Here is a 27339-nt window from a genome sequence, read left to right as displayed (position 1 = left end):
TGCTCAGTCTATAAAACGAGAGATTTGGAATAGTTGGTTTCCTAAGTTCCTACTGGCTCTAAATGTCTCTGTCCCCATAATCTATATTCCTATAAAGTAGAAGAATTCAGGTATGACAAAAGAGTGTGATGAGCCTTCCCCTTCCTTATCCTATTGACTGCAACCCTCCCCCAAAAAGCTAAATCTACTCCCAGCTGCCAAAGGTTCATTTCCCCTCTCCTTACCTCACTGTGCCTTGCTCTATTATCTTCTTATTCCTGGTTCTAATTATCTCTTTGTATCTCATGTGAGACAGGAGTTAAAAATTCCAAATCACCTCTCCCTCCCCTCTCTCCCTCTCTCCTGTGGGGACTGACAGTTTGGAATAGGAGCCTTTAAAATGATAAATCTTCTATATTAAAAGTCATTTGTTTATTAGCAGCAGTTTCAGCCTTCCATATCTGGGAAGTTAAAGACATGCAGATGAGGATGAGCTCATATTTCTAGATTGTTTGGGATGGGAGGAGGAGGAAGGCAATGGTTTTAAAACTTGAAATGAAAGGAAAAAGTCATAGCAATATAATAATACATGTCACAATGTGGTATAGTGAAAGAAGAGCTAATTTTTTAGAGTCAGGAGAGGGGAGGAGAGGGTATAAGCATTTATATATCTACCATGCACCAGGAACTGTGCTAAGTGCTTCACAAATATTATTTCATTTTATCCTCATAGCAACCCTTTAAGGTAAGTGCTTTTATTACCCCCATTTTAAGATTGAGTAAACTGAGGCAAACAATGGCTAAGTGACTTGCCCAGATTACCTAGGGAGTGTGTGAGTATAGATTCGAACTCAGATCTTCATGACTCCACATTCAGCACTTTATCCACTTTGACACCAAGCTGTCTCAGCAGAGACCTAAGTTTGAATCCCATATCTGGTATTCATTAGTTATGCAACCATGGGAAAACCACTTCACTTCAACAAACTTCCCTCTCCATATTTGTAAAATGGACATAATAACATTCATTCATTCATTCACCAAACATTTATATTAAGTGCTTTCAGTGTACCAAACAGAATATAACAGCTGTGAATACAAAACCAAAAACAGTCCAGTACCAATAATATCAGACCTCTAAAGAGATACCACAAGGACCAAATTACAATAAGTTCTTTGCAAGCCTCAAAGAGTCCTATAAATATTGGCTGTTATAATTATTTTGTTAGGCGGTGCAGCAAAGTGATTAAAAAACTGTCTTCAGAGTGAAGAACACTTCGGTTCCAACCCTGCTGGTTATGTGACTCTAAGGATATCACAACCTCTGAGAACACCTCTTCTAGACCAGGAAGGGATTTTCCTTATCTGGGGGTCTGCTTTAGTGATAAAATCTCGGGTCCAGCCCCAAATCTATATTATTGTAATATAAAAAAAACAATTACTAAGGATTTACTGTACATTGATGATGATAATGACAGCAATAGCAGAAATGGTATTTTTATTTCATTGTTGAGTCATATTCAACTCTTCATGTCCCCATTTGGGGTTTTCTCCATCAAGATCTTCAATGATTTGCCAATTCTTTCCCTAGCTCATTTCACAGATAAGGAAACTGAGGCAAAACAGGGTTAAGTGACTTGCCTAGGGTAACATACCTAGTGTCTAAGGACAGATTTGAAATTAGGAAGTTGAGTCTTTCTGACTTTCGGCCTAGGACTTTAACCACTGCACCACCTATACATATGGATGAAGGATACTAAGTTGTGAGATTTAGGTTCAAATTCCATCTCTGCCATTTACTACCTTTGTGACCTTGGGCAAAGAATTAAATCTCTCTGAGCCTTAGTTACCTCATCAGTAAAATGGGGAGAAAGGGGTTGGACTAGATGACGTCTAAAGTCTCTACCAGCTCTAAATCTGTGAGCTTGTGAAGTGGTATTTGATTTGGCAGATAACTCCATAAACATCCACTATCTGAGGAAAATGTATGTCTCTGTTGGATTTCTTTTCTTCACTTTTAAGTGCAGTTTAATGGGAGTGCTGGGGGACTTGGATTCTAATCCTGTCCTCTGCTTAGAAGCCTAGAACCCCACTTTACTCATCTGTAAATTAGGAACCATAACATATCCCTTGTCTCCCTTCAGGGATGATGCCAGCAAAACATTGTAAGTTTTAAAGCCCTTCTGAATTATAATTGGGTTATAATTAGTACCCTACAAAAGTGAAGATATCACTTTTAAAATGAAGTCTTTTTGAGTACCCAGTCTTCATTGCACAGATCTCAGTCTAGCCACAACTACTGCCTTCCACAGTTCCTGTTTCTGTGTCCTAGAAACCACCTGGGGATTTTGAAGTTCACTACACTACACACCGCCTGGTCCCTATGATGGACTCACCTCCACGTGTCTGCAAATTCAAAAGTATATTTCAGGAGCTGCACATCTCCATGTGCACAGTGCTTTCAAGTCATTATGATATAGTGCCTGTACAAAGAGATTTTCTTTCCCTCCTAAAGAGTTTCACTAGGTCATATTCTAAATTGTCATCTGTCTCCTGGCCTCAAGTCCAGAGACGATGTCAACACTTGTGTATAGGAGCAGAGAAGAATCTTTGATAAACTGCTTTTATGAACTGCCAAATTATTAACAAAATCATTTGGATTTCCATTGAAATAGGAGTTTTTATTTTAATTCATATTGTAATGAATGCTTGTAACAGTACTGTTCCATAAACACAAACAGTACAATCTTATAAAAATTTCATCTTTATCTATTTTGGGGAGAAATAGTCCTGTCGGCCTAATTGAAGCATCTGTCATTCTGACATTAAATAGTGTATCCTTGGACCTTTTATTATATTTCCCTGCATTTCTCACACACTGTTAAATTGAAATAACATTGCTGCCTTGGAGATAAAGAGAGATAATAGGTATTTTATAATGAGGAAAGAGGAGGATTCATCTCTAGTCAGGGCTAAGAATTGCTTTCTCTTTTTTCTCTGGGCTTCGTTGTCCTAAAGGGAGCTCTGGCACCTTGTGCCTCTCAGTGTTCCAGTAAGAGAAGGATCAGATGAGAGGCATTTAGTTTAACATTGAAAGACACGATTCCTAACCAGCTGGTCATCTACCTTGACGGGACCATTGTCATTGTGGGCAGTTCCGACTTAGGTGAATTTGTCACAGTTCTACTCCAAAGCTGCAATGGATGTTCCATTCCATTGACGTTGTTTCTCCTTCTCTAATGGAGCAGTTCAAATCTATCCATGCCTGCTCATCCATAACTTCTTATGAATCACCATAGGAAGTGGGATCCACTATTCTGGGGGACTTGCCCCCCAGCTCATTTGCTATCATTAGAGTAACAATGGAGCACTGTCTATTAGGTATGCCTTGCTCCTGCTACACTTTCAACCCATCTTTTTTCCTCCACTCATACATCTATCCAATGATTTTCCTTATGCTGCTTCTCCTTTATTTATCCAAGTAGTGTAGTAGAATGAACAGCTAGGTGGAGAAGTGAATAGAGGAGTGGATCTGGAGTCAGAAAGACTCATCTTCCCCAAATTCAAATTCAAATCTGATCTCAGACATTTACCAGCAAGTCACTTAACCCTGTTTGCCTCAGTTTCCTCATGGGTAAAATGAGCTAGAGAAGGAAAAGAAAAATTATTCTTGTATCTTCCCTCAAAATAAATATGGGGTCGGAAACAGTCAAACACAACTGAAAAGCAACAACAGCTTTGTAGAATGGGAAAAGCACCAACACTAGAGTCAGAAGACCTGGGTTTGACTCCTACTTCTTCTTCTTACTACCTGTGTGACTTTAATCAAGTCTCTTAACCTTTATCAATATCTGTTTCCCTATCTTTGAAATAAAAAGGTTGGATTAGCTGGTTTCTGGAGCCTTTTCCCCCTGGAACTCTTATGATCCTTTGATATTTCATGTGTTGTATCTTGTTTGCACCCACCATTCACTGCTCCATTACCCTTTGGATGCCCTCAAAGAGTATTTAGCTTGAATTCTTTGCATATTGGTAATCCATAATTTGTAATCAGAGAGAACTACTATGCTACTGGACATCTACCTGAACAATAGACTGGGTCCAAGAATAATTAAGATGTGGAAGCCAGCCTTGCTTTTGAGAAATTGAGGTAGATTTTTAATGACCTCCAGTTTATCTCTTAAACAAAGACTCATCTTTTTAACCAATCAATCAATCCGCAAGTATTTCTTAATTACATATGACATGCCAAATATTATACTAAATACTGGGTATACAAAAGGAAAAGAGAAATAGAAACTGCCTGCTAGGAGGTTGTATTCTACTGTTCTCTTATTATTCAATATGCTCACAGATGAATAAATACAGGAAACAAATGGAAAGAAATATACATGATCACACTTGAGGGAATTGGGAAAGGCCCTTTGAAATTCAGGACATTTGAGCTGAGTCTTAAAGGAAACTTCCAAGAGTCAGAGGCTTGTATAAAGGCATTATGAATAGCAGGTGAAGGGTAGCCATGTGTATTCACCCTGGTTGTTCTGCCTCAAGAAAAATATTCTGAAGACATATTGTGAAGACCTTTAAGAGCTAGAGAGAAGCATCTTTTTTATCATAGAGGCAATAAGGAGTCACTGATCTTTCTTAAGTACAGGAATGATGTGGTCAGACCTACATTTTAGTAATATAAATTTGGCTTCCATGCAGGTACTTGATTGGAGATCGGAGAGACTAGATGCAAGGGGACCAATTAAAGGCTATTGAAGTAGTCATGAGGGTTGATAATAGATGGTTATGGTGTGTAGAGAGAAGGGGATGAATGGGAGAGATATGGAGGAGGTGAAATTTTTAGTGAAAGTGTGTGACTTATGTGGTTCAGTCAATTTTCAATTGCATTTGACTCTCTGTGATCCCTTTTGCGATTTTCTTGGCAAAGATGCTGGAGTAGTTTGCTCTTTCCTTCTCCAGCTCATTCTACAGATGAAGGAACTGAGTCCAAAAAAGGTTAAGTAACTTGCCCAGGGGCATGCAGCTTGTAAGTATCTGAGACCAGATTTGAACTTGAATTTGAGGTCTTACCAACTCTAGGATAGACGCTCTATCCACTGTGCCATCTTGCAGCTAGGTGGGTGACTACAAGTTAACAGATCCCACAGATACAAATATCAGAAATATGAAAAAAAAACAATTAAAAGAGCTCCCCCCCCCCTTTCTTTCTACTAGAAATGTAGCAATTCTTTCCTGTTCTCTTCTGGCTCATTCCAGAAAGGTTAAAATTCCATTCTGCTTCCTGAAGTCAAAGAGCTTCCCTACACGAAGAGTCCCTCTCCCAGCAAGGCATGTGATCAGAACAGACCTGGTTGAGTGCCTTGCTTCACCAGGGGCAGTTAGATTAGCTTTTGTATTAAATATGATGCTTTCTTTTTGTATAGCATTCTAAGTGCTTCCCAACCCAGGACGCACAGCCTCCTGGAGGGGAGAAGGCTTACTACAAAGGGTCCAAGGATCCAGCAAATAACACCAAGTTTGGTATAAAATCCCAACACCATTACTGTTCTCTTCTAGGATTGTTTCCTCTTCTATAACATGAGAGTGTTCAATTAGATAGCGTCCGGGGTCCTGTCCAGTTAGAAATCTGATTCCCATGACACTAAGCATACTTATTTTTACTTTTTTATGTAGCTCCAGCCAATTATACAGCATGACTCAGTGTAATACAGAAGCCAACACTCCTATGGACCAGATAAATAATACATCTTGTGATCTTTGCATTGTGACTTTTTTAAATATACTGAGATGTTGCTATGACCAATCAAATACAAAGTCAGGTGGAGGCATTGGTGAGTCTAGCTTTTTATCATTGTCATTATCATAGGACAGCAGATAGAATCCTAGACTACAAGAGAGGAAGGCCCTGGTTCAAATCCTGCCTCAGGCACTTACAGGTTCTGTGACCCTGGGTAAGCCCACTTAATCTCCCAATATTCTCAGGTATAAAATGAGGAGTTTGAACTAGATGGCTTCCAGCTCTAGAGTCATAATCCTAAGCAAGAATGATCCTTTCTGGGGCTGCAAAAGGAATGCATTTTGCATCTCCTATTTCTGCTGACTGACAGAAGGATTTCCTCCAGAGTCAGCCAAGCAGTTTATTTAAAGATTTGGGAAAAAGAGGGGAAAACAGAAAAAAAAAAAAACAACACAAAAGTACCAAGTTCCCCCGGCTGCTTTCTTCTGCACTGAAATTTGTAAATAATATTCTCCAATAACAAAAGTTATGAACAAGCAGTTCATGTGGAGAGGAAAAAATATTGGCAAATAAAAGAGCCCAGCAACCAGAATGTAAACCATCTTTCCTCCCAAGACTGACAAATTATAACACTTACCTCACTCAACAAGGAGACAAAACACTGGGTTGCCCCAGGAAAGCATGCCTACCCCTCAGATGGGGTTGGCCATCCATTTGTCAACTGAGACCTCCACATATAGACTCATGGGGCATTTAATTGCTCATGAAAATGATTTGCAGGGCACTTATAATTTTTTTAATAAACTATAAGGTGGGTGGGGGTAGGGGGGAAAAGGAGAGAGAAAGTTCCCCAGAGTTTTGTCATCTTACCTTCCAAATTAATAAATCGAGGTCAGTAAAGAAGGGAACCAAGCAGGGATAAAGCAAAGAAAAGGAAAACAAAGAGGAGATAGAGACAAAGAGATCAAATATCTGGGTGTTTTCTTTTTACAGAAACACAGTAAAGAGCACACTGGATTTGAAATCTGAAGACTGGGTTCAACTCCCATCTATATTGCTTTCTCTTTGTATGATCTTGGGCAAGTCAATTCATTTTTTTTGTTCTCAATTTCCTCATTCATAAAATGAAAAAGCAAATACTGGCCAAGAAAACCCCTAATCAATTAATCAATCAATCAATAATTTGTTAAACTCCTAATACGTTTCACAAGGCATTATGCTGGGTTTTGGAGATACAAAGGCATGCAAGAAATAGTCTCTTCTTATAAGGAGTTTATCTAGGGAGATAACATGCATGTATGTATATATAATAAAAACATAAATATATGATAGATTAGAGAGTTGGGGTGGTATAGCATCTTCTAGCACCAGACACTATGATCTGATTTGTCCAGCAGATTAGAATTGTTCAGTTGTCGAGCACTGTCAGAGAAAAACCCTCCCTAGGATTCTTCATTTGGAACCTCTTCCAAAGCTGTTCTTTCCTTATTTATACTCATCCCTTGTCATTCCAATCCAACATGTAATATAATATAATTACTATAATATTCTCATTTTAATCTAAAGAATAATTCTTCATTTTCTTCTAAACTTGTGTATCTTTTCCAAAAGATCATAGTTGGGCACCTGAGACAATTTAATACATGCTGGACAGGGAGACCCTCTGAACATCCTCCCCAAAATGATCGTGCAGCCTATTTTAGAAGATCTCCAGTGAGAGGGATCTTATTACCTTCAAGATTTTGATTAATTCTCTTAACTTCTCTAGACAATAGCCCATTTCACTTTGGATGGTTCTGATTCTTCATAAGATTTTTCCCTGATATCTAGTGAAACCTCCCCCAATCCCCATAGAACATCAAAACCTCCTAATCATTTGTTTTGTTTTTTTTTTTAGTCCTACCATCTGATGTCAAGCAGAAAATCACTCTTCCCCATGACACTTCAAATATTTAAGGACTCAGTCTTATCTTCTCCAGGATAATCACCTCCTGCTCTTTCACCCAATCTCCTTATGGCATTCTCTCTATGTTCCTTACCATCTTGGTTGGAGTACTATAGACACTCTTCACCTAGGAAACCTTTATGAGGAAAGAGAAACACTCCAACTGAGGAAAAAGAAGATGAAAGTGGAGAAAACTTCCACTGACCTGGGCTAAACAGAAAATTGTTAGTAAAAATGACTTACTATGTTGTCATTTATCCTTTGTTCTCAAAGACATCAGGGAAATGATGTCCTGACAAGCAAGTGAATTAGATTGAAGTGAGAGAGGGCTGTGCAAAGTCACCAGCCTCACCTTCTCCTTCAGAAACGTCTGGATTCAGTGGCCAGATATAGATCAGGACAACTGGAGATGCCCCAGGATTCAGTGGGGAACCTTGACTTTTTGAAGCTAAGGTCTTTAACAGGTCTCATGAGGCAGCACCCATTCAGCGATTGAAGCTTAATAACAATTGAGGCAGACAATGGCCTTTTTTCCCAATCAAAATGAGGTGCTTAAAAAGGGGGGCAAATGTTAGTGGAGCCATGAAATGGGACAACCATTCTGGGCAACTTAGGTATTACACTAGAAAAGTAACTGAACTGTTAAATCATTCAAGGGACATTTATCAACTACATACTATATTAAGTACATAATATACTGAGCAAGGGATACAAATAAGGGATGGGGGGAGACAATCTCTGCCCTCAAAGAGCTAGTAGGGGAAGACAAAGCACAAAGAAGACCAACCAAAGACAATACCATGTTATCATCAGAAGAACTTGCCATCCTAGAGCATTCAAGGCATAAGTTGTTTCCCTATATCTTTGCTCATCTAAGTACATTTGCCAGCTATGTGGGGCAGAGAGAGGGGGAAGGAATGGAAGTAACCTTTAGGACATTTAAACCTTCATCTTGGATCTGCCAAAAGACTTCTCCAGCCCCAGAAGTATCCCTTCACACGGTGAAGTCCAGCATCCCTAGAAGTTCAGCATATTCAAGAAGCATCCATGTAAACAAACAGTCCCCCTGATTTCCCTGGCCACAGCCATGAATATATTATTCTCTAGCCCCTTCTGTGGGGGCCTCCAAAGCCCCATGCAGTGCTGGAACTGGGTGGAAATGTCAGCTCCTAAATCAAAGACATACATCACCAGCAGCCCAAATTAACACATTTTATGGGGTTGTAAATGATTTTATGATAAATAGCAAATGCAGGTCATGAATCAGGTTACACGATAGCTTTCTTCCCCTGCATCCAAGATTCCTGTTGTTTCCAATTGAGGAACAATCCAGGAGGGAAGGAGGATGACATTTAGTTACATTAAATTGTAAACATAGTTCCCCCCCTTTACGTTTCCCCACAAACAATGAGGATGGATGCCCCGTCCAGAAACTTACATTCACTAAGCAAGGTTATTGAGGCAATAACGAATAAACTCTATGTAGTTGTCAGCTAATTGGAAGGCTCAGGTCTCTCTCAGTGACCCACGTAGCCTGCATGAGCAGGCTAGAAGGAGCAATAGAATATATATTATCTCTGGGTTGCCAAGAAATGAAAAGGGTGAACAAAGAGGCAATATGGAAAGAGAGTGAAATCTGCTTCATGGAGAGCAAAAAGAGCTGATGATGATGGGGTAGCAGCATGGCCACATGGGCAGAAATAGAGAAAGATGGGCAATATAGAAAAGGGAGAGTTTGCAGCCAGGGCAGTGGGGGAGCACTCTAGAGAAGTACTTGAGGCTGGTATACACGGCCAGAGAGAAGAGTTCATGGAAAATGTCATTTAACCCTATACCTAGTTGGAGAACAAAGGAAATTTCCTAGGTAACACGTTCCCAGAATATCTATACTTCCATCAGCAAGGGAAATTTATTGCGCAGGTAGGTGGCACAGTGGATAGAGCACTAGGTCTCAAGTAAGGAAGACTGGAGTCCAAATAGAACCTCTGATACTTTTTTTCTTTTTAAATAAGTTTTTATTTATTTTTTTTTTTGTTTCCCACATCAATATAGCATACCATACATGCATCCCCCTTCCACTCTTAGAAAGCCATTCCATATGACACATAGTGTTTTTGTAATGAAAAAATAAATAAAAGGCCAGAAATCGTATTAATACATTAAAAAATTAGAAAGAGTGTGCAATGTGTAACACCTATGGACTTCCCACTTCCAGGAAGGCATGGATCGGAGGAGGGAGGTATCATTTCATATTTCTTCATTTAAGTCCCGATTGATCTTTACAACTTTCTTATATTTATTTTAAAGGTGTTGATGTGTTATTGTCCTTTGCATTTTTCTTGTTGCAGTTACTGTGTATTGTATTCTCTTGGCTCTGTTTATTTCTCTCTGCATCAGTTCATATGGATTTTTCTATGTTTCCCCGTATTCATCACATTATTTAACACAGCATGGCAATATTCCATTGCATTCATGTGCCCCAACTGATGGGCATCTGCTTTGTTTCCAATTCTTAGAGGTCACAAAAAAAGTGCTGCCATACATGTTTGGTACCATATGGATACGTTAGTTACCTATGACTTCCTTAGGGTTTAAGCTCAGTAATGAGGAATCTTGTTCAAAAGGACATTTTTTTTTAATCTCTTTATCTACCCAATTCCAAATTGCTTTCCAAAATGTTTGTACCATTTCACAGTTCCACCAACTATGTATTACTGTGCCTGTCTTTCCACAACGTTGAGTGTTGCCATTTTGGTCATCTTTGCCAAACTGCAGGCTATAAGATGAAGCCTCTTGATTACTCCAATTTTCATTTCTTTTTATATTAATTATTTGGAGCATTTTTTTATTATGGTTGTGAATACTTTTCAGTCCTTTTGAAAATTGTTTGTTCAGATCTTTTGACCATTTATCTGTTGGGGAATGGCTATTAGTAATTTATTATTATCACTATTTTGCATTGAAGTCAACAGGTAAACAAAGGCCATCTGACACTAACTAGTTATGTGACCTTGGGCAAGTTGCTTAACCTCTGTTTCAGTTTCTCTAGCTATAAAATGGAGAGAAATAAAGCATCAAACCTCCCAAGTCAAATGAGATAATAATTGTAACCCTCTTAGAACAATACTTGACATATAGCAAGCACGTAATAAATGCTTGCTTCCAGGTTTAAGAGTTCAAATATCTGGTCTCCTAGAGAGGGAAGAGGAGTTTTTTCTAAGCAGTGTGTCTCTTGCAGAAAGAAGAGGACATTCATGTCCTCCCTAGTCAAAAAAAGACTAAAACCTCGAAGTAGGGGAACATAAAGTCTATACTTTGCTCTTCTCCTATAACTATGAATCATTCAAATAGTGAAGGTCTGATGTAATGCCAATTCCCTTTCCAACAGCCTACAAATGTGTTTGCCATCTTTGGAGAATCCAAAGCACAAAGTGATTCTTTGAGTGTGAGAGGGTCTATTCAGGAATTTATGAGAAAATATTTCCAATGGGACTTTACTCAAGTTTAGTTACTTTATGAGAGGATTATAGCCTACTGTTATGTTTATATGATTCCCGCATATGTTTAAGTGTGGCTGTGAATAACATTGCACCTTCTGCATTTTCTGAAGAATGAAATATAGGCTACCTTATATTTGATATGCATTTGTTACTTTGAGTGTTTGTACAGGAGTTATAGATCTCGTGGAATCATTAAATCTCAGAGTTGCAAAGTCATTTAAACAAAAAAATCAGAAAAGAATCCTTCATGATAACATAATTAAGTTATCTCATGTACTCTCTGATTGAAAAGAGGGGTTTCACTCTTGGATAGAACTAATTATTGTCAAGGTTTTTTGTGGGGGGGGGGTTCATTTTTTCTTGTGTAAAGTCTAAATTTTCCTCTGTAAAATTCGTCCATTGCTCCTGATGGTGCCCTCTGGCACCAACATGCTTGAAAATAATTATATCATGTGTCTCCTCTTAGACACTAAGTCTTCCTTTTTTCCAGGCTAAACATTCACATCCTCTAACTGATCCTCATAAGACATGGACTTAAGGCCCTTTCCTATCATGGCTGTCCTCTTCTGGATGTTCTCCAATTCATCAATATCCTTCTGAAACCAAACATGTGAGTTCACTATGGTGTGGTCAGGACAGAATATAGAGAAAATATTGCTTCCTTCCTTCTTCATGGAGACTGTGTCTCTTAATGTAGTACAAACTCACATTATCTTTTTTTGACTTTCATATCACACACGTCATTTCTGCATTTGTGAAATCCTAGACAGAAATTCTATTCAGAGATTTCCCAAAGTGGGGCCATAATAAACCAAAGAAGAGAATGTGATTTTTTTTTTGAAGACTCCAAAGCCAAACCCAGTCTACGAAGGTCAAGCCCTGGGCTACAGGGCTTAGAAACAAGGATAAGAGTTTTAACAATCCACCTCCTTTAAAACCAATAGAAGGAAATGCCCTCATCTCACAGGAAATTTAGTTAAAAAACAAAAGCTAAAAATTTAGGCCACATGGTGAGGGCTGGCCACTTGATATCATGTTCTTCACAGGTGCTTTCCAGAGCAAGGGAATAATTTGAAACATGGGCCATAAATTTCATAAACATCTTGTTTGGCCTCTAAGAACTGACATATATTGCAGTAGCAAATGTAATAAATGAAAATTTCAGCAGCAATAGATTATCCCTTCTGATCAGAGACATGAACTACATCCTCTTCACAATAATGAGCTCAAGCTTTGGGGGTCTCCAACTTGGCAATCTTAAATGAAAATCTCACTGAAGCTTAAACGTCAGCTCTTTCCAGCTGGCAGGATAAAATTGCCCCAATCTGCCATTATAATCACATAGAGGAGAGATTTTGAGGCATGTGGCTAATATCAAAACACAGCAAAGAGACTTGGAAAGGGGTACAGTCCCTTTTCTCTGGGGTCCCTTGAGGCTAAAACCAATTGAGAACTTGACTCAGCCATTAGTGGCCAAGTATGATGAATATTTTAAATTTTTGTAGTGGTACATCATTGTGATCTAGTTGGGAAAGGATCACTTTCAGAAGTTGGATTTGAATCTATACTCAGCCACTTGCAGTCCAGTTGACATAGGGTATGTCTGTCTAGGCCTCAGTTTCCTCCTCTGAATAATGAGACATTGGATTTGATGACCTTTAAGATCTTTTCCTATTCTAAAAATTGGAACCTATGAGTCTTCTTAGAGTATTGGCTGTTAAATGTCAAAATAAAAAGATGGCATTTTCCCTTCCTTCTTCATTGTGAAATATAACACTGAAGTCTCCTCCTCTTCTCCCTTCTGCAAAAAAAAAAAAGAAAAATAGAACAAGCTTCCATTGTTGCAAGAAATAATTAGATGAGCCACTTGAAAAATAACTGGAGTTGGCTTATTCATATTCTAGATTTCCAACCCTAATCCACAGGAATGTTACAGTGTCTAGAGCAGGGTGAGACCTTAGAGGTTATCCAATCCAAATCTCTCATTTAAAGCAGAGGAAACTGAAATCCAGAAGTAACACAGAAGCCCAGAGGCAGCTGAGTGGCACAATGCCACCTGGATCAGTGCCCTGGAGTCAGAAGACCTGAGTTTCAATCCATCTTCAGACACTTCCTAGTTATGTGACTCTGGACAAATCAATTTACCTCTGTGTGCCTCCTCTTCCTCAGTTGTAAAATAACTATAATAGCACCTGAATGCCAGGATTCTTGTAATATAGAAATGAAGCAGTATTTGTAAAGCATTTGACAAACCTTGAGGTGCTATGTAAGTGTTAACTGCCATTACAATTGCATCCTACCATGACTTCCAAGAAAGACTGGATGTCCATCTGCCAGAGCTACTGTAGAAGATACTCTTGCACTAGGTGAGAGGTTCAGCTAGACGATCACTAGAGTCCCTCCCCACAGTACAAACGTTGTAAGTCACACAGCCCCTAGGAGTCAAGGCTTAAGAAACAAGTGCTGTTTGGAGTGGCATCGATGTTATTACATAAGTGCCCAAAATAACTCACTGATGGAAAAGAATGACAATACAGGATATACAGGGGGTATAGATTGCTTTTATTGGTGAAGTATCTTTTTTTTCTTCAACCCCAGTGAGGTCAGCATTCAGAAAGTCCCAACAGGGTGCCTCACCCTAGGATACAATGCTTCCTCCTAAAAAATGCTCAGAAGCCCACTCCCTCTCAAACAGCAACAAAACAAATCCCTCCCAAACAGCAGAGGGGATGTGGAGGAAATAGAACAATAAGCTCTGATTTGCTCTCTGATAGAATTTTGCCCTTCCCTACCCCCCCACAGCTCCAACCACCATGCTAATCACCTGCCAGCCTTAAGAACAGAGAAATGAATTACATAGCATGCGGGGGAGTAAAGTGGAATGAAGTTAAGGGCCTACTGTAGGAGGAGGGAAGGCCTCCACAACCTAAATACCTCCCAAAAGTGGGGAGGAAAAAACACAGCTCTCCATATTCCAAGATTTACTGACAGGAGGTGCCTTGGGCAAGTTTCCAGGGTTCTTTGAGCAACAGGGTCTCAGATTCCAAGTTCTGAATGGGCCAGGGACAGCCCTGCTGAGAAGAAAAGAGAGAAGGGGAGAGGAGGCGGCTTCTTCAGGCAAAGGGAGGTGATGCAGCCTGGGTAGTTAACATGGCAACAGCAGAGAGCTTCTCTCTCATACATTTGCTTTTTATAGCTCTTCTCCAGCAATTCACCCCGCCCTACAAAGGTATCTTCACACCAGCAGTTCAGAGGCCTTGGGGATATTCTAAACTTCACAACACATGTGCCCTTAAACGTTTGTCTCTAAACTCAGATAATTTAATGTGTGTGTGTGTAACTGAGAAGTCATACATGCCATAAATTCTCCTTCTGCCACAGAGCTTAGAGACATGTGTGTATAAATGTATTTATACATAGAAACTAAGCACTGAGGGATGTATGTGCATGTAGACAGATAGAAATATGGATGGACAGATAGACAAAGGAGGATAAATAGATAATTGGTTGTTGGTTTGTTGGATGGATGGATGGATGGATGGATGGATGGATGGATGGGGAAAAGGGCTGGATCAACCATTTCATTAGGACAAAGAACTCCTGGAATGCATGAGGAAATTCCTTTACTGATAAAGTTTGGCCCCCTTCTCTGCAGATTATCTTCATGGAGAGTCGAGTAGAATTTTGAGAAGGTGTAAGTTGCCCAGGGTCGCACAATAGATATATATTAAAGGTGGGACTTGAACTCAGGATTTCCTTGTCCAGCTTCCTATCCACTACAGCAGCTTAGAAGAGGAGAGACAGGCAGACAGAGAGAAAGAAAGAAAGACAGAGAGAGAGAGAAAAGGAAGGAAAAAGGGAGAGGGAGAAGGTGAGCCATATCTGCAATTTCACTCATGCAGGGAACTTCTTTCAATTAATTCAGATCAGCAGCTTTAGAAACTTGATAACCCATTCTTTAAGAGCTGCCTGTAGACAGAGAGGTTAAGTGGTGTATGGTCACATGGCACGTGGCAGCATGGTTTAATGGATGGATACATATGTGTATATGTTGTTATGCATATGTGTATGTATGTGGTGTGTGAATGTACTGCATTTTATACACGCACACACACATCAGGGGAGACCAGATCTGTTATTTCATCAGTATTGGGAACTCCTAGTGACACAGCTCCCTCTATAAATGAAGACCAGCAATTGCTTTGGAATTTATACTATTAGAGCATTTACTAGTGCCCTGAAAGGCTAAGTGACTTTCCCAGGGTGACAGAACCAACGTGTTTCAGAGACAAGATTAGAACCTAGGTCTTCCTGACTACAAGTCTGGTTTTCTCTGAGTCTAGGTGTATATGTATAATTTACACATACATGTACATATGTATAGATATATGTGTAAAAGGCAGCTAAGTGACACAGTGGAGAGGGTGCTGGGCCTGGAGTCAGGAAAATTTGAGTTCAAATGCAACCTCAGACGCTTACCAGCTGTGTGATCCTGGGCAAGTCATTTAGCCCTGTGTGGCTCAGTTTTCTCATCTATAGAAAATGACTTGGAGAAAAAGGAAAAAGGAAAGCATTTCAGAGCTCTTGTTCTTTCATGATTGAAATCAGTGGTCTGGACCAATTAAATTTTCATTCTCTCTCTCTCTCTCTCTCTCTCTCTCTCTCTCTCTCTCTCTCTCTCTCTCTCTCACACACACACACACACACACACACACACACACACACACAAATACACATACAAACACACCTGAAGAGTCTTAATAGTGAAATGACAAGGTCATTGCCTCTCCCTAAGCACGGACATGTAATTGAGATTTCATTGAAGTCAATTGAAAGTAATCAAATTGCCCTTTAATATTTTGAAAAATAATTAAGAGTATTGGACTGGATTGCTACATTAAAGTGTAAGTGGCATTTAATTGGTGTAAAATAAATCACAATTACGTGTGAGCTACGAAACAATCAGCAGCATATTAAAGGTAGCTTGGACCTGAGCCTAGATCAGAGAAGCAATTCACAGCTTCCAAGAGGGTGGGGCCACAGGAAAAGGGTTGCAGTTAGAAGCCTAAATTTTGGAAAGGCAGTGTGGTATGATCGACAAAGTTTCTTACATACTTTAATAGACTGTGATCTCATCACAGATATTCCCTTCCCCCTCTCTGATCATACATGTTGGGATACTGCCTTTACTTCCCTTGAAACTGTATGGATGACAATGGACTATGAGTCATCCATCAGTTATCCCTTGCTCTCTCCACATGGAATACCCACTTTCCTTTCCAATCATACCTCTGTTGGGTGGTAACTTTCCTACTGCTTCTCTTGCTCACTTTTAATCAGTAATATGTTTCAGTCTATTCTTGGCCACCATACATGTCTGCATTGATCCTTAGGGGGAATTCAAGCTGCAACCTTAATTCTTCAGAGACTGTGGCATTCCATAACTCACAGACGTACAATATCACTGGTGCTGGGCCACATTAATAGCATTGTATAGAACTTCATGACATTTTTAGATTTTTCAGAACCCTTTCCCAATTCTTTTTTTTTTCAGCCTTACAACACAGAGGGGAAATTACTTGCTTAATGTGATGTAATTAGTTCACAGTAGAACCAGAAGTCTCTAAAGCCCATATCTCCTGAATTTGGGGAGATGATAGTCTAAAAGGGCACTAAACATATGCTCTGTCACATGACTGGAAGAATAGGAACCAGGAGGTCTAATTGCTAACTGCATCATTCTCTGTCATACCTTGAGTAAGTCACTTAATTTATCAGAAACTAATTCTTCTCATCTGCAAAATTAGGGAATTAAATGAGATCAGGGGGTCTTAACCTAGGGGCTTGCTTTATTAATACTAAAATAACTATATTTCAATATAATTGATTTCTTCCATATTTGATTTTATGCGTTTAAGAACAATATTCTGAGAAAGACGTCCCTAAGTGCCACCAGACTGTCAAAGTAGCACATGCCACAAAAAAGGTTAAGAAACCCCCCACTCAGACTGTATGATCTCTCAGCCCTCTTGCAGTTCTAAAAATGTATTACCTGTGGTCTCCATTGTTTTTAAGATAAAATACAAAGTCCTCTGTTGGCATCTGAAGCCTTTCGTGATCTGCCTCCAGCTTATCTTTTCAGGTTGATCAATTATACATTATACCCTTCCATGTGCAATAGATTCCAGACAGACTGGCTTCCTTTCTGTTCTTTATATGTGAAGTTCAATCTCCCTTCCTCCTCCATGCCTTTGCTCATGATGTCCCCCAGGCCCACAGTGCTCTACTCCTTTATCTCTGCCTCTTTGAAATCTTAACTTTTTTGGAGGCTCCACTCAACGGCCACCTCCTTCCAATGGTTCTCCTAGTCATTATTGCCCCCACAATCACTACGTTTTTTTTAATCTAAACTGTTTTACTTATCTGAAGACATGCTATATCCTCTCCAGTAGATGGAAAGCTCTTTGAGGCCAAGCACTATCTCAGTTTTGTCTTTGAATACCAAACCAAGCACAGTACTTGGGTGATAAATATGTATTAACATTGATTGATCGTCTTCATTCATGAAGAATGGGATAAATCACTTCTATAAACCACTATAACCTAGGTGGCAGGGCACACAACAAGGCTCAGTTTCTACAGCAAAGGAAGTAAGTTTTCTCCAGGTTGTGGTTTTGATGTAGACATACATGCACACATGTGAGCGCTCTCTCTCTCTCTCTGTCTCTCTCTCTCTCTCTCTCTCTGTCTCTCTGTCTCTCTGTCTCTCTCTCTCTCTCTCTCTCTCTCACACACACACACACACACACACACACACACAGTGGGTCACTGACTTAGTCCTCTTTTTGTCCTTTAAAGTCAGTTAAGTATGCAGAATTGTGAAAAGGCAATACAAACATGGATGAAAATGAGAAGAATAATAACTAGGAAAAAATCCAGAATTCTATGCAAATTATAATAATCAAGTTTTACTCCCAAAAAAGAGATGAGAAAACACGTCTGTCCCTTAGAAGTGCGAGATTATCAATATGAAACACTGTATGTACTGTCAGATTCAGCTGGATAGATTAGTTTTGGCTGAATTTTTCTTCCTCCCTTTTTTCATTCTTTGTAATTGGAGGATTAAATGGAGGTTCTAATTGCCTTTAAGAAGAGGAGAGGGAAAGGATATGTTTTGAAATTAGCATAATAAAAAATGAAATATCAATATAAAATTAAAAAAAACATAGTAACGTAGTCATTTAAGCGCAATTGCCCACCCATGCCCACCATCATCAAGTGCCTGGCAAAGATTTTAAAACTTGGCCCAAGTGAGCGCATAACTGGACTTCCTTTCAGGAAGAAAAAAAAGAGACAGGAGAGGATCAATTTGTTTCACAACCAGGCTGAGACTTTAGGAAAAACAAACAGACTGCAAGCTTCAAAGTGAAGGTGGCTTCCCACCACGGCACACCCCACCTCAACCATTAGGATACTTTCACTTGCTAGATCACTCGGGTATCAAGGATGCCAGCCAGCCAGATGGTAACCACCCTGAGGATGGTTTTATCCTTGTGCCAAATCCTAGAAAGTAATCAGGGAGCTCTTCAGCCTTCTTCTGAATTTCATCCCCTCCCACTCAAAAGCCTCCAAAAGTCAGGTGTTTTCCTGCAATTTCTGGAAACTACTTGGACTCTAAGAGAAACCTATTTGTAGTCAGAGGATCTGGGTTTGAATTTCAGCTCTTTTGTTCACTTCTCCTCTCTGACCCTCAGTCTCCTTTTCTGTAAAATGTGAGGGGATGGGGATAGATTAGGTGATCTCTAAGTCTCCCCCACCCTCAGCTCAGACATCTTCTGTTCTAAGATCCTTCCCAATTCTGACATTTTCTATCCTAAGGGCCCTACCAGCTCTGACATTCCATATTCTAAGGTCCCTTTCAGATCCATGAACTGAATCCTATTAGGGTCCTTTTGGTCTATCAAAATATTTTTATTCAATAAGTAGCAGTGTCAAAACTTGAACTTCTCTCTTCTGATTCTTATTCCAGTGCTCTGATGTCATTATTTTTCTGAGAAATTTAATTGTCACCTTTCTGGGGGGGAGTACTAAGAATTTATTAGTGTAGGGAACTTCCTCTGTGGAAACCACTTCCACCAAGATTAGTGCAGCTGTGATTCACATAGCTTTAGCTGCCTGGGTTACTGAGAAGTTAAGTGACTTGTCCAGGGTCACACAGCCAGTATGCATCAAAGACAGGTCTTGAACTCAAGTATCCCTGACTATGAGGTCTTCTCTGTAACCACTGGGCCATGACATTCATTTTTTTCTGTTTTTTTTTTTTTTTTTTGCTTTTTTCAGTCATTTCAGTCTTGTTTGACTCTTTGTGACTCCATTTGGGGTTTTCTTGGCAAAGATACTAGACCAGTTTGTGATTTCCTTCTTCACCTCATTTTGCAGATGAAGAAACTGAGGCAAATACTGTTAAGTGATTTGTCCAGGGTCACATAACTAGTGAGGATCTTAAGTCAGATTTGGACTCAGGTCTTCTTGATTCTAGCCTCAGCACTCTATTCATGGTGTGACCTAACTACCCAGAATTTGCACCAAAATATTCTCAAATAAATGAATAACTGTACATAAAATAGCTTTTCCCTGGGGTTTGCTTTGTTTGTTTGTTTTGGAGGGAACAATAGCAGACATTGACACTACTGGGAATTAAATCTGTTCTTGAAGTGTCATTTGGAACCTTTAGATTCCTTCAAATGCTGTCTCCTACCCAAAGCCTTTCCTAATGCTTTCCTTTCCCACCCTGGTTCTTAGTATTACTCTGGATATATATTTAATCTATTCATCTGTAATGTGTCGCCCTTCCTCCAAAGTGAATGTAAGCTCTTCCTGGTCAGGGATTAATTCTCTTTTGGTTTTCTATCTTCAGCACTTTGGACAATGGTTGGCATAGAGCAAAGGATATAAGGATCCTGAATGAATGAACGAACAAAGGAACAAATGAGATTTTCTTCCTAGCAGAGGAGCAAAGCCTAGCTCCGACTGCATCACCCACCTCCTCACTCCATTTGAGAATAAGGATCAGTAGCTACTTAGCTTGACTCCTGCAGGATTTCATCTCCACCTGACCCCCCCCCCCATCTCTGTTAGAGCTTAGTCAATTCCATTAAAGCCAAAAAGCTTTATTGAGGCTAGGGCATTTGTTTTTGCTTTTTGTTTTGCTTTGCTTTGCTTTTTAATGAATTCATTCTCCCTGTGAAATATTCCTACGTGTTCACAGTTCTAATTGTACTTCTCCTGTCTTCTCAGGCATGGAAAGCAAGATTGGCTGTTGGTTTTAAGTTAGTTATGGAACATGGTGATGCATTAATATTGAAGCAAGGCCCTTTAAATTCTTTCTCCTTAGTTCTGTCTAAACAGATTTGCCTCTGAGGGACTTCTAGCCCCAGACACTCAAGAAAATTTATTTCTCCAGCAACACAAAAAGGCTGACACCTGTGCTAATTTGTGGGCTGGGACACCATCTCAGTGGAAAGTTGAAGACAGCTTTTTCCCCATCTTGTCTGCTGTCAGATCCCTGTCAATCAAAGGCATTCTTTCTAAGAATTCTCTTGCTACTAATAACCTTGTTAAGTGTCTAAAATACCAAGAGCTACCTGAAAGTTTTCTCTGTGTTAAAGATCTTTTTTCAGAGCCATGCTTCACTAGAATTTATTGATTTGTATTCTACAGTTCAAGCAAACTAATCTTGATCATAAAAACCAAAGCAACATATCATAAAACATACAGTGAGACTTCTCAAGGAAGGTCTCTCCCATTTGAGTGCAGAACATTGATCTTTTTTTTGAGACACTTTGAAGTATTAGCATCAATCCCATCTAATTAAAGGAAGATTTATTAAGTGCATACTACGTGCAAGGCACTAGGAAGAGAGTCAAAAGGAACAAAATAATCCTTACTATCAAAGAGTTTCTATCCTACTGAGGATAAGGAGACACATAATCATTTGAAAGTAAGAATAAGCCGCTAAGAGCTGAAACAAGGATAGGAACTGGTCTTGTGATTTATTGGTATAAAGAACTGTCAGATGAGAAAACTCCCTTTGCCAATAAAGATCATCTATTTTTATGCACATATTGTCTTAGACAGTTGCCAAGAGTACTGAAAAGTAAATTCCTTGAACATGGTTACACAAGCATTATGTGTCCGAGGTTGGACTTGAACCCAGGACTCCCTGGCCAATTCTCTTTCCACTAAGCCATATCACTTCTTGTGTGTCTATAGTTATGCATACTAGAGATAGACATGGAAAGAAACAGACAGAAAGAGAAACAGAGACAGATAGACAGGCAGGTGGACAAAAAACACAAAGAGAAAAGGAGATGGAACAGGTATAGGGAGAGAGAGAGAATGTGAGAAAGGGGAAGGAGGCAGGAAGGAAGGAAGGAAGGAAGGAAGGAAGGAAGGAAGGAAGGAAGGAAGGAAGGAAGGAAGGAAGGAAGGAAGGAAGGAAGTCCCAGGCACTATACTGTGTTTTCCAAATATCTCATTCAATCCTCATGACCACGCTGGGAGGTAGGTGTTATTATTACCCCCTTTTACAGTTAAAGAAACTGAAGCAGAAAGAGGTCAAGTGATTTGCCCAGAATCGCACAGCTGGTTGGTGTATGAAAACAGATTTTCCCCATGTGGGGAACTACCAGGGGAAATTCTCTCTATCAATACAGCTCTGTAACTCCTTGGTAACATGTTGTTAGTTTACCCTGTACAGGGAGAGAGAGATTAAGTGACTTGCCTGTGATCACATAACTAACATGTATCAGAGGAAAAAATTGAACTCAAGTCTTCCTGAATCCTTTACAGACCTCTACCCGCTGCACCATGTTATATCTCTTTCTTATTAAGTACATCAACAAAGATTTCCAAAGACATGGCACATAGGGTGAGTCTTGAAGAAAGCCATGGCTTTCAAACTGAGCATACCCTTTGACCCAAAAATACCACTTCTAGGTTTGTATCCTGAAGAGGTCATAAGAATGGGAAAAGGACACACATGTACAAAAATATTGATAGCAACTCTTTTTGTGGTGGTCAAGAATTAGAAATTAAGGGGTGGCCCGTCAACTGGGGAATGACTGAACAAGTGGTGGATATGAATGTAATGGGATACTATTGTGCTACAAAAAAAAATGATGACCAAGAAGGGCATCCAGATGAGGGCAAGCAGGATAGTAAGGGTCTCAAGATTATGCCAAAAAGGACCTGAAAATGTTTAGCTGAGAGAAGAGAAGGCTCTTGGGGAAAATGGTGGCCATCTTCAATCAACCTATTGTTTTCATCCAACTAATCAATCTACAATAACTTATTAAACTCTTACTATGTGTCAAGTGTATTGCTAGGCATTGGGAATACAAAGACAAAGATGAAAACATTCCTGCTTTCAAGGAGTTTACATTCTAAGAAGAAAGAGAACAAATGTGTGTGTGTGTGTATGTATGTATGTATGTATAACAAATCGGAAAAAAATAAATATAAATACCAAGGATTTGAATATAAGATATCCTAGGGGAGGGTTATTGCTGTCATTTGTCCTTCGTCAAAGGACGACAACAACTTCACAAGTGAATGACTTGAACACAAATTGAATTTAAGTGAGGCAGAGCTGCACAAATCATCAGTCTCACTCTCTTCCAGTGTCATCTAAGTCCAGTGGCAAGATCGAAGGCAGGATGACTGGCAATGGCCTGGGATGTAGTGAATGACTTTGGCATCTTGAATGTCTTACCAAGCTCTAAGGGCTCCACAGAGCTTCCTTCAGCTGCCTTCTTGGCCATTGGAACAAATTGTTCTCACCCACCCATTCTGCTGGTTGACATCATCACATGCTTGGGGTAGGTCTCCTCCCAATTCATCAATGTGTTTTAAAGCTATTGGCTACCCTCAAACTAGTTTAGCCTGAGACAGTTTACCAGGGTCAGGCTGCTGTGCATGCTAAAACTTCCTGGAGCCAAATGTCAGAATTGGGTAATAAGTGAACACTAAAGGTGGGTGAGCAGCCCTGAAAAGAGGTCTAGGGAGGAATAATACCTCTGGATGAGGGCATTAGAATTAGCAGAGGCTGCATGTACAAGAAGATAGTGCTTGAGCTGTCTTGATGGAAAATAGATTATCTATGAGGTAGAGTATCTGAAAGGCTATCTTTTGGTATAGGAATTAGATTAACTCTAGATGACTTTGGAGTTAAGGACTATGAGCAGTGCATGGAAATTGCAGAAGGATAAATGAATACTCAGTGTAAGAAAAAACTTCCTAGAAATCTGTTGTCCAAAAATGAAATCTGGAAGTACTGAGTTCTCCTTGATTAGAGATTTTGCAAGTTGAATGACTGTTTGTCAGGGTTGTTGATGAGGGACCTTTTGGTCAAGTACTGTACTAACCAGGTGGTTTCCGAGGTTCCTTTCCATGCTGACATTCTTGGCTTCTCTGAAAAATACCATACATTTGGACAATACAAGATTGACTCCTCAAGAGAATGTAAAGGACTTCAGCTGTGACCCTTAGCTTGAACTCTTTGAACAAAGTACGACAAAAGCAAAAGTCAAATAATTGATCATTGCAAAGTTAGGGTTTGTTTAAATCAACAAACAAGCACATTGCCTCTTGGCTCAGGTAGGATAAGTCCCAAATACCCAGCTCCTTGGCTTTAATTAACTGTCTCTATAAAAACCTGTGCTGAATTTTACAGTTTTGATCAGCAATCTCTAGACCATCTGGATGCCAAGATATTGGAAGCTCTGACTAGATATTGAAATAAATCATCCTGACTGTTCACAAATGAGGCCACCTATCCCAAAGTCTCAAAGCAAGAGGAGCAAGCCTTTGATTTAGTGCTCAGAGCAGGGAAACAATGGAAACCATGCCTAAAATTCTTTTTTCCCGCTAACAATCTTGGGTGTTTCCTCTGGATGCTAGTACTTCTCAGCAGGCAGACATAGGCAGGTATCAGTGTCTTCCTTGCATGTGGACTCAGAGACAGCAAAGAGGATATTGGTCCAGTTCACTACAGGATGATTTAATAGCCTTCTTGTGTTCCAACTCCTTCTTCAGATTGAACTACTACCAACAACTTCAGTTTTCTACTATGGTGAATCAAGAGGCTCTACTCCTTCGTGTTTTGAGTTGACTCCCAAGTAAAAAGTAAAGCAGACCACTTCAGTTTAGCAAGAATTTTATTAAGCATCTACATAGTCAACTATTCACCTTTGTTTATTAAAACTGAATGGTTTTTAAAAGACACTGTACTAGATCTGACAATACAAAGACAAAAAAACGAAGCTGTCTCTGCCCAGTACAGATGAGGAAATTGTCATAGAATGACAGAATTTGAGAGTTGTAAAGGACCACAGTAGCCATCTAGTCCAGTGAACACATAAAAAGAACTTCAGCATGACATGCCAGAGAAGTGGTCTTCAAGCTTTTAATTAAAGAACTTGAGTGAGTGGGTCCCATTCCACTTCTACTTGGCTCTCATTGATGGGACATTCTTCCTGACATTGAGCTTATATTGGACTCTTTGCTCAGAAATGCTTAATAAGTGACTGTGCTCATGTTCCCAAAGCCAATAAGCTCAAAGGTGGGATTTGGCACACTTTTCTGATATCTGCTCTGGCTAGAGGCAAGTGGAAAAGGGGGTAGATTATTATCCCCACCTATTCCACAATAGGTGGGATGTCAATAGGTCGGTCAATAATTATAGAATGACCAAGTAGGCTGATTCCTAAAAATGGAAGAGGGTGACAACCTCTTGAAAGGGAGGATGGTGGCAGACTGGGAAAGAGAGGGAATACCAAAGGGAATATCAAAAGTTTGAATATAACTCAGCAGGAAGTAGGGAACCATTGAAGATTTTTAACAGCTGAGTGATATGACTAGCTTAATGAACAGGAAAGATTATAAAAACAGTCATGAAGGATGGATATGAATGGGGAACAAACAGAAATACTTAGCCACTGGATCGTGGCTAAGTAAACTATGGTAAATTAATGTAATGAAATATTGCTGTACTATAAGAAATGATGATACAAGGAATACAGAGAAGTCTGGGAAGACTTATATGTGAACTGATGCAGAGTTAAGTAACCAAATAAGAAGGAATCGATAGATATATAGATATGGATATGGATATGAATAGAGATATAGATAGATATACATATATGTACACATATTTATAGAGATTAAAGAAAAAATTTTTAAAAAGAAAACATCGTTCAACTATTAAATATAACCAGCATTTATATATCACTGTGTGCCTTTATAATTATTATTTCATCTTCACAACAATCTTGAGACATACATGCTGTTATCATTCACATTTTACAGATAAGGAAACTGGGAAAAAGAGAGGTTAAATGTCAGGGCCTGAAATACCCCCTCACCTCAAGTCTTTGGGTATAGAGAATTGAAGTCTACTGTTATCACCTATTCCAACTGCTTGTATTTCAGTAAAATATTTTTTACTACTATCTTTTGTTTAACTATCACCTTTATTTCTACACATTTTCTTTTCCCTTCTCCTCCCCAGAAATCTGTCCTTTCTAACAAAGAATAGTAAAGAAAGGGAATGAGAAGAAGCAGTTTAGTAAAACCAACCAACTCATCAACTGGGTTTGACATTATTAATAGTGTCATATACTCCGTGCCATACTCTCTCCCTTCTGTGGGAGGTAGGGGCATTTTCTTACTCCACTAGAACTTCAGACTCTGCCCCCCTAGGATTCTGAACCCTAATCAGTGAAATTTCATCTTATCTTGCCTGGATCTCCACCTGACTTCCAGAGCATTTCTATGCTTCCCATGCCCTGACCGCCCTCCCCATTCTCCTTATTTTCCTCTAGCAGAGCCTTAGACTCTGCCCCTGGACTCTGATGAGGGAGATTTTTGTCACTCCATGTCACTTGTTGCCCATTTCCAGACCATGATTGTTATTCCCTTCCCCTTTATAGCACCCCTTTTTTCATGGTCCTCTCCCATTAGAGAACAAGCTCCTTGAAAATAGGAGTTGTCTTGCTTGCTGCTATTCATATCAATAAAATTTAATGTGTTAGCGTAGAGTATTTAATAAGTGATTTTTCATTCATTCATCCATTCGCTCATTTGGGACAAACTTGATCATTGCAGCTCTAGAGGTAGTTAAGTAGTCCAGTGGATAAGAGTTCTGGATCTGGTCAGGAAAACCTGAACTTCAATCTGATCTCAGACACCAGATATGTGACCCTGGGCAAGTCACTTAACCTCTGGTTGCCTTAATCCACTGGAAAAGGAAATGGCAGTCCATTACAGTATCTTTGCCAAGAAAACCCCATGGCTAGTATGGTCCACAGGGTCAGAAAGAGTCAGACACTGACCGAACAACCACAGCTGCCCCAGGCATTGTGTGAAGTACTGGGAAGATCAAGACGAAAAACAAAATAATAACTAAGAGTTCTATAGTATTTACTATGGATCAGTCATTGTTTTACGTGCTTCAGAATTATTGCCTTATTTGATCCTTTCAACAGCCTTGCAAGGTAGGTGTTGTTATCCCTTTGACAGTTAAGGAAACTGAGGAAGAGGTTCAGTGACTTGCTCAGGGTCACACAGCTGGTGTCTGAGACTGGATTTATTTCTTCACTCCAACCCAGTGCTCTATCCACGGCACCATCTAGCCACCTGAAAGAGGCTGGGCTCTCAAGAAGCTGACATTTTATCAGGGAGGCAACATTGTGTGTGTGTGTATGTGTGTGTGTGTGTGTGTGTGTGTGCGTGCGCGTGCGCACATAGATAGAAAGACAGACCAACAGATAGGTGGATAGATAGATAGGTAGATACATACATGCATGCATACATAGAAACATTGATATAGGAATTAGGCTTGCAATTTCATTGGCATACAGAATTCCAAGGTGAGGAGATCCCTTATACCAATGCAGGTGGCACCTGCTCTGAAATCTATAGATTTGTACAGGGCACTGAAGGATTTGCCCAGGGTCACAAAGACAGTACACATTAAAGATAAGACTTAAACCTGAGTCTTCCTGGTTTTGAAGCCAGGACTTTAAGCACTTCACTACACTGCTATATATTCTAAAAGATACAAGATAACATGGGTTGGGATTCCCTAGCAACTGGAGGGGGGACCATGA

This window comes from Notamacropus eugenii, chromosome 5, assembly GCF_028372415.1.
Source record: "Notamacropus eugenii isolate mMacEug1 chromosome 5, mMacEug1.pri_v2, whole genome shotgun sequence".
Classification (NCBI taxonomy): Eukaryota; Metazoa; Chordata; class Mammalia; order Diprotodontia; family Macropodidae; genus Notamacropus; species Notamacropus eugenii.
The sequence above is the reverse complement of the archived record's forward strand: the minus strand, read 5'-3'. Positions refer to the sequence as shown.